General features: G+C 41.8%; 1 pseudogene; it reads right to left on the reverse strand.

Moving 5' to 3' along the window:
• Positions 1–5072: 5072 nt before the first annotated feature.
• LOC100427334 (cell division cycle-associated protein 7 pseudogene) lies at positions 5073–6228 on the reverse strand (annotated as a pseudogene).
• Between the last annotated feature and the right edge of the window lie 1682 nt (positions 6229–7910).

The following is a 7910-nucleotide window of genomic DNA, read 5'->3' on the forward strand; positions in this document are numbered from 1 at the left end:
TATTTGACATCAAATCTGGGTACATTCTTGAGAAATAGGGAGGGCATCAGAGAATCACTAAATTGTGTCACTAAGGTCTAGTACATTGTTTTTATTTTTTGCCAGTTTGGTAGTAAGTGAAGGGGAGGGTAGTAAAATAAAAGTACTTTAACTAATTCTGAATTGTTCTCATCAATGTCTGAACCTATATTAGTCTTTGGAAACTTGCCTAATTCAAATATCCTCATGGTTTAAGCCTCTGACAGCTGGGTTGTCTGTTACTTGTAGCCAAAAGCATTCCTATTTAATGCCAACACAAATCCAACAAATATTGGGTGAATTGTAAAGGAGAAAAGGGCCACTGGTCAGTGTCTGGGCAGTATCACCTTATATACTGATAATGACATTCAAATGAAACATTACACAAATGAAGAGTTCTGAATGACGGACAGAGGAGAAGATAATGTATAGACACTGAACCCAATGTCAGCCAAGTTGCAGGCAATAGGACTGGTAGAAGTTTAGTATAGCAGCACAAGATAGTTGGAAGACCTGGGTTTAAAAGTTATCTCTGGTACCTATTAGCTGAGTAGGTATATCACCTCACTGAGCTCAAGGCTACTTATTTGTTAAAGTAAAGAATAACAACTTAATGGGATCATTGTAAGATAATTTGAGATAGCTTATAATAAGTTTATGTTGCCCAATATATACTAGATTCTGAGTGATAAATTGTTTTCAGATTTGTGATGAATATGGGAAATTCTTGTAGCTTTTAAGAAAGTCACTTAAACATCTTTGGCGCTATGTTTTATAGGAAAGAATTGGACTAGATGTTTTCATTTTGTTCTAGATTTTCTACATATATGGGAATAAATTAAGTAGAGAAGGAGATTAGAAAAATATGAAGAGAGTGAAAGCCTTTTGGAGACTGGTCCTTTAAATAGGAAGAGGGTTGTAGGCAAATCCCATCATTGTGTTCTCCTTTGAGCCCCACAGAGCAAGGTTGTGCTCCCACCTCCCAATTTTTTTCAAAGAAGAAGAATCACAGAAGTGATTTGTAAGGTAATTGGAAGGAAGGTGTATTAGTCTATTCTTGCACTGCTATAAAAACATACTGGAGACTGGGTAATTTATAAAGAAAACAATTTAATCGACTCACTGTTCCATAGGTTGTACAGTACGCATGGCTAGGGAGGCCTCAGGAAATTTACAATCATGGCGAAAGACAAAGAGAAAGGAGGCACATCCTGCATGTCTGGAGCAGGAAGAAGAGAAAGAGAGCAAAGGAGGAAGTGCTACAAGCTTTCAAAAGACCACATCTTGTGAGAACTCTATCACAAAATAGCCCTAGGGGGATGGTGCTAAACCATTAGAAACCACCCCCATGATTCAGTCACCTCCCACCCAGGCCCCTCTTCCAACACAGGGGATTACAATTCCATATGAGATTTAGGTGGGGGACACAGAGCCAAACCATATCATTCCACCCCAACCCCTCCCAAATCTCATGTCCTTCTCACATTTCAAAACACAATCATGCTTTCCCAACAGTCCCCCAAAGTTTTAAGTCATTCTAACATTAACTAAAAAGTCTAAGTCTCACCCAAGACAAGGCAAGTCCCTTCCACAGATGAGCCTATAAAATGGCAAGTTCATTACTTCTAAGATACAATGTGGGTGTAGGCTTTGGGTAAATAATCCCTTTCCAAAAGGGAGAAGTTGACCAAAGCAAAGGGGGCTACAGGCTCCATGTAAGTCCCAAGCTCATCAGGGCAGCCACTAAATCTTAAAACTTCAAAATAATCTCCTTTGACGTCATGTCTTACATCTAGGGCACATCAATGCAAGGAGTGGACTCCCAAGGTCTTGGAAAGCTCCACCCCTATGGTTCTACAGGGTACAGCTCCTGTGCCTGCAGCTTTTCCAGGTACATGGCACAAGTTGTTGCCAAAATTGGGAGGTGGATCTACCATTCTGGGGTCAGGAGGATGATGGCCCTCTTCTCACAGCTTCACTAGGCAGTGCCCCAGTAGGGAACCTGTGTGGGTGCTCCAACCTCACATTTCCCTTCTGCACTATGCTAGTAGAGGTTCTCCATGAGGGCTGTGCCCCTGCACCAGACTTCTGCCATCCAAACTTATGGGCATCCAGACGTTTTCATACATCCTCTGAAATCAAGGCAGAGGCTCCCAAACCTCAACTGTTGCCCTCTGTGTACCTGCAGGCTTAACGCCATAGGGATGCCTTTTTGGCTTCTGGCTTGCACCATCTGGAGCAGTAGCCTGAGACATGTCTGGGGACCTTAAAGCCATGGGGGAAGCCGGAGTGGCTGGGACTGAGAGGAGCAGTGTCCTGAGGTTGCATAGGGTAGTGGGGCCCTGGGCCTGGCCCACAAAACCATTCTTCTCTCCTAGGTCCTGTGATGGTAGGGGCATCTGTGAAGGTCTCTGAAATGGCTTGGAGGCATTTTCCCCATGGTCTTGGCTATTAACATTCAGCTCCTCTTTACTTATGTATGTTTCTGCAGCCTACTTGAATTCTTCCCCGGAAAATGGGTTTTTCTTTCCTACCACATGGCCAGGCTGCACATTTTCCAAACTTTTATGCTCTGTTTAACTTTTAAGTATAAGTTCCAATTTCAGGTCATTTCAGGTTTATGCAGATGAGTATAGGCTTTTAGATGCTGCCTAGGCCACATCTTGAATGCTTTGCTGCTTAGAAATTTCTTCGGCCAGATACCCCAAATCCTGTCTCTCAAGTTCAAAGTTCAATAGATCTCTAGAGCAGAGGCACAATGCTGCCAGTCTCTTTGCTAAAGCATAGCAAAAATGACCTTTACTCTAGTTCCCAATAAGCTCCTCGTCTCCACTGATAACCTTCTCAGCCTGGACTTCACTGTCCATATCGCTATCAATATTTTGGTCTCAGCCATTCAACAAGTCTCTAGAAAGTTCTAAACTTACCCTAATATTCCCATCTCCTTCTGAGCCCTCCAGACTTCCAACCTCGCCCCATTACCCAGTTCCAAAGTCACTTCCACATTTTCATGTATCTTTAGAGCAATGTCCCACACTCAGTACAAATTTTCTGTATTTATTCTTACACTGCTATTAAAAACTACTTGAGACTGGGTAATTTATAAAGAAAAGAGGCTTAATTGTGCTCACACTTCTGCAGGCTGTACAGGCTTCTGCTGGGGAGGCCTCAGGAAACCTACAATCATGGCAGAAAGTGAAGCAGAAGCAGACATATATTCACATAGCTGGCAGGAAAGAGTGAGTGAAGGGGGAGGTGCTATACGTTTTCAAACAACCAGATCTCTGAGAACTGTACCACAAAACAGCACTAGGAGGATGGTGTTAAACCATTAGAAACCACCCCCACAATTCAATCACTGTCCACCAGGCCCCTCCTCCAACATGGGATTACAATTCGACACGAGATTTGAGTGGGGACACAGAGCCAAACTATATTCAAAGGGTTGGGGCAGTGGCTCATACTCTAAGTCTCCTTCACATCTAGTTCATGCATTAATTTATATACACAGTTGTCTCACCACCAGGCAAAGAGGAATTGAGATGCAATTTGAAATCTCTTCTGGGCCATGATGGTATCAAGTGTTGTGAACCCTGTATGTGGCTATTTTGACACCTGTAATTTAGATTCCACCAGGTGTAGTGGGAACTAGAAGAAACTTCAGGGAAATGAGGTGAGCAAGGTAAATTGGGACATAAAATTACATCTAGGGAAATTTTGGTTGAGGATGTGGTTAGACGTATAAGTGAGGAATGAAAAGAACAGAGCATATTATAGCCCCAGATTGAGGGGGCTATGGGAAACAGTGGGAAGTGGGGCTAGGGAGGGTTTATGAATCTTTCTGGGGATGAGTGGCTAGTATAAATAATGTGCGTGGATAATTTTACTCCAACTCATGAAAACATGCATTTTCTTTTAAGAACAAAACGTTTGTTAAAATAATCTTTGTATAAAAGTATTACAGATCAAAAGTTGTATTTATACTTACCGATTTAAGGCCCAACTATGCATCAAATACTGAATGGGCCCAGCAAGTAAACTGGACACACAAACACTTAGATTTCACCTCTACTAAACAACTTGATTAATGCAAAAGGGGAGGGGAGTAGCAACACAGGAAATCTGCCCAGAAACTAATTTGGCAGAGATGTCAAGGTAACAAACTGTTGAAAGTTACAAATCTCCAAAAAGGCAGTTCTTTCTCCCGATAAAAGTGCTTAAAATCTAAACGCAAACCCTGTGCCTAGCTTATTTCTTCAACAAATGCAAAGAGCTGTAGACTGTTAATATCAAGTTTCCACAAAAAATGGCCCAAGAATTTATTTGAAATACGTTACTTATGAAAAATAAACTTGGCAAACTACAATTATACTAAAACTTTATACGAAAAATTCAAATCAGCCTACTCCTGAAGTTTCACTATTGTAATTTCCAGAGATATCTTTTCTATCATAATTTTACATATACCATTGCCCACAAACCTTTGGATCATGATTGTGTAAGCTAGATGCTTAGGGCAGAAGAAATTAGCAACTAAATCTCAACAGCGACAACTTGTATAACAAGCACTAACTTGGAATATTCTCATGAGAAGCATCTGAAGTAATACACTCCACTCTGCAACAATTGCCTAATTTTTCCACATGATCTTAAGACTTTTTTGTTTTGATCCTGTTAAAAATGTCGACTAGTATAAACACTAAATCATACCAATTGTTTTTGAGTAAGTTCTCTGAAATTTAAAAGATCTAATTAATATTGCTACAGTATTTCTAAAAGCTTGGGTTTTATGAGTAGATTCCAGGGCTATTTCAACACCAGTAGAATCAAATATACTTGCATAAAATTGTCATTTAAAAATAATTCAGAAACTAAGCAGTGGGAGAGTACTACTAGAGGCATGGTATGATGTGGGGGTTGGTGGGGAACAGAGAAGAAACTGCAGAGAGCGAAGTATAACTAGCAATATACTTTTCATGATATTCGAGAAAACGTGTGTCTAGTGAGATTAACTTGATTGGAGTTTCTTATACAATAGACTCATCACAGATTCTTAACTTGGGTTTCAATCAATGACAAAATAGAAAATGTTAACAAGAGAGATTTGAGAAATGGATGGCGGGCTGTGAATTTTGCAGATATTATGTTTGCATTTCAAATTCCTCTTTCAGGCTTTTCAAGTAAGCGTGAGCATTGCCAGGGCCAGGATATTTGGCGAAATACACCAGGATATCAGTTGCGCACAGTCTTGCTGCTGGCAGAAACTGCAGTTGGAGATTCCTCAACAAGGTGGGCAATGCCACTAGAGCATCCCTGACCTCTTCAGCATAAGGGTTTTGGAAGGCAGGAGCCGCAGAATTGGCCTTGAATGCCCTAGCAGTCTGGGTTTCTGCAGTTTGTTTTGGTAGCAATAGTTTTCTGACAGCATTGATAACAAGTAGAGCCCAGGTAATATATATCTTTGGAGAATTGCTGCAGTTGGCCTCCAACTCTTCCTCTGTGATTTCTTCCACTGGGTGAATTATATGCAGAAGGGTCATGGATGAACTGGAGCGATGACTCCTGGGCATGTCATCTTCGTTCATGCAGCCATCCACTGTCTTGCTCTTTCTCACCAACATGTCCTTATCATCCTCCTCCTCCTCCTCCTCCTCCATCATGAGTAGAGTGCCAAGGGACCAAGGAACTTGGTGAGAAGAGGAGCTCTCTGTTCAGGGTTTCTCTTGGAAGCAACATCTGGGAATGTATGCCTTGGGGGGTGTCCTTGATTGTGAGTTGGAGCCTGGGAGGGAACGTCTTCTAAGGAACAAGCTGACATGTGTTTTCCAGGCATTGCTTTGTTTTGCTTTATACCGAAGGCCTTTTTCTCCAAAAAAAATCATGCCTCCTTTATCTTCGGAATCGGAACTGGAATTGGTCACAGGATTCTCTGAGGGTTTGGGGAGGGGGCTCTGCTTTTTTGTTGGTTGCTCCCTTGGTATTTCACGCTGGAAGCTTCATTGCCACCCTGAGAGGTTGAGTGTCTGCACTGGGTGCGGGTCCTACAGTTTTCCCAGACTGGGAAGCCTCAGGTTTGCAAAATTATTGGCAGCAACGCCATCACAACTGTCATTAGTGCATGACTAGGTTTCCATGGAAATCAGTTTCACCTATCTGAATTTCTCTGAGTTCTTTAACCAGATCCTTTTGCAGCACGCAGCGAGCATCCATACTGGTGGCAGGCGCCTAGGCCTGCTTGGAGCAGGGAGCCATTTTCTCATGCTTGACGTTTATTTCTCCAAAATAACTGATGAACCCAGTATCTTCTCAGCATTGTGGGTTCACCTTTAACTCTTTATTCTATTTCAGCCCCAGACTTGCTCAGTTACTAAGCCCACACTCCTTTTTGGGTGCACCGGCTGGAATTCCTTACCACGTGGTCCTAGATTCAACCACCACCCTCTGCCCTCTGATTTATGCCAGAAATCATCGAACTAATCTCTGTGAGCTGGATCCCTACACCCTTAATATCTGGTTTCATTAGACTGGTAATAAGTGCAAGTGTTGCTCCGAATACACCACAAATATTAATTTACTTACTCCTCCAAATATTTAATAGCTTGGTGAGGTAAGAACTATTATTATTCCCATTTTGAAGGTGAGGACACAGTTAAGTGACTCCCCAGGGTCACAGACCGAGAAAATGGTGGAGCCAGGATTCAGACACAGCCTGCTTGCCTCCAAAGCTCGTGCCCTTAACCACCATGCTATGGCGGATGTCCTTTTCTGAAATACTGTTTTCATGATGTTTCTTTCCTGCTTCAAAACCTATAATGGCTTGTTTACTTTTGGGAGGAATTGCAGGCTCTGTGGTCTGATGGAAAGCTGTCCATTAAGTGATCCCACCTACCCAGCTTTGCTTTTCATGCTCCTCACTGGGGCCTCTCTCCTAGTACCCAACTCTCCTCCTCCCGGAGATCTTCCTCAAGGCGGAAGCTGTGCCTTCATAAGCCTTCATCACCATTCCCAATTTCTCTTTGCCTCGCTCAGCCGGGGCCACCTTACAGTAATTTTTTCTTTCTCTGAATTCCTGTAAAATTTGAAGTCTGTGTTTGCTAATGTAATAAAGGATTAAAATGTGCTTTGGGTTTTTTAAAAAAAATTTTTTTTTAAAGCTGTTTGAAGGATTATGTCTTATATCATTGACTGGCTCTAAAAGTTCTTTAAGAGCCAGATATTCTAAATAAATGTAAATTTTTCTTATCTCTAACATGACAAAGAATTCGTAAACTCTTGTCTAGTTCTGTAGTTTTGTCATGTTTCTGGCTGTGTTAGAACATACAGCAAAGTTCTGGGAAGAAATAGATGCTTAATAAATATCAGTAGGTTTGACTCACCCTAAAATTCTGCTGAAATAAACCAAAGATGAGAATTTCTGCCATTTGATTAGGGATTTTGGAAGAGTAGAGTCATTGTAGGTTTTCAGCTCCTATTTCCCATCATGGAGAAATGAAAGATGAAAATGACTGTGTTGAATGAACTTATCACTCACTCAGCATCGCTTTGTAGTTTCAACAGCTTTGTCAACAGCTCAGGGGAGCAGTACTGGTTATTCTTTGAGCAGGGAAGTCCTTTATTACATCAGAAAGGTGCATCAGACTTAAGGCAGCCCAATCTCAGGAGGTGAACTGGAAAAATGGATAGGATTCAGTAGGCAGGCTGGCCATGAGGTGAGCCTATTTGATTGGCTGCCTCCAGAATTAGACTACAGGGTGAGTAGGAGAGTGGCCAATGGGAAACAAATAAGGAATGCAAGAGAGATGCCATTTTGAGGTAGACCCAGAGGTAGAGGTAGAGAGAGAGAGAAAGAAAGTTTGAGAACAGGGAGGATAGCCATGCTGAGAGCTACATTC

Source organism: Macaca mulatta, chromosome 15, assembly GCF_049350105.2.
Source record: "Macaca mulatta isolate MMU2019108-1 chromosome 15, T2T-MMU8v2.0, whole genome shotgun sequence".
NCBI classification, from domain to species: Eukaryota; Metazoa; Chordata; class Mammalia; order Primates; family Cercopithecidae; genus Macaca; species Macaca mulatta.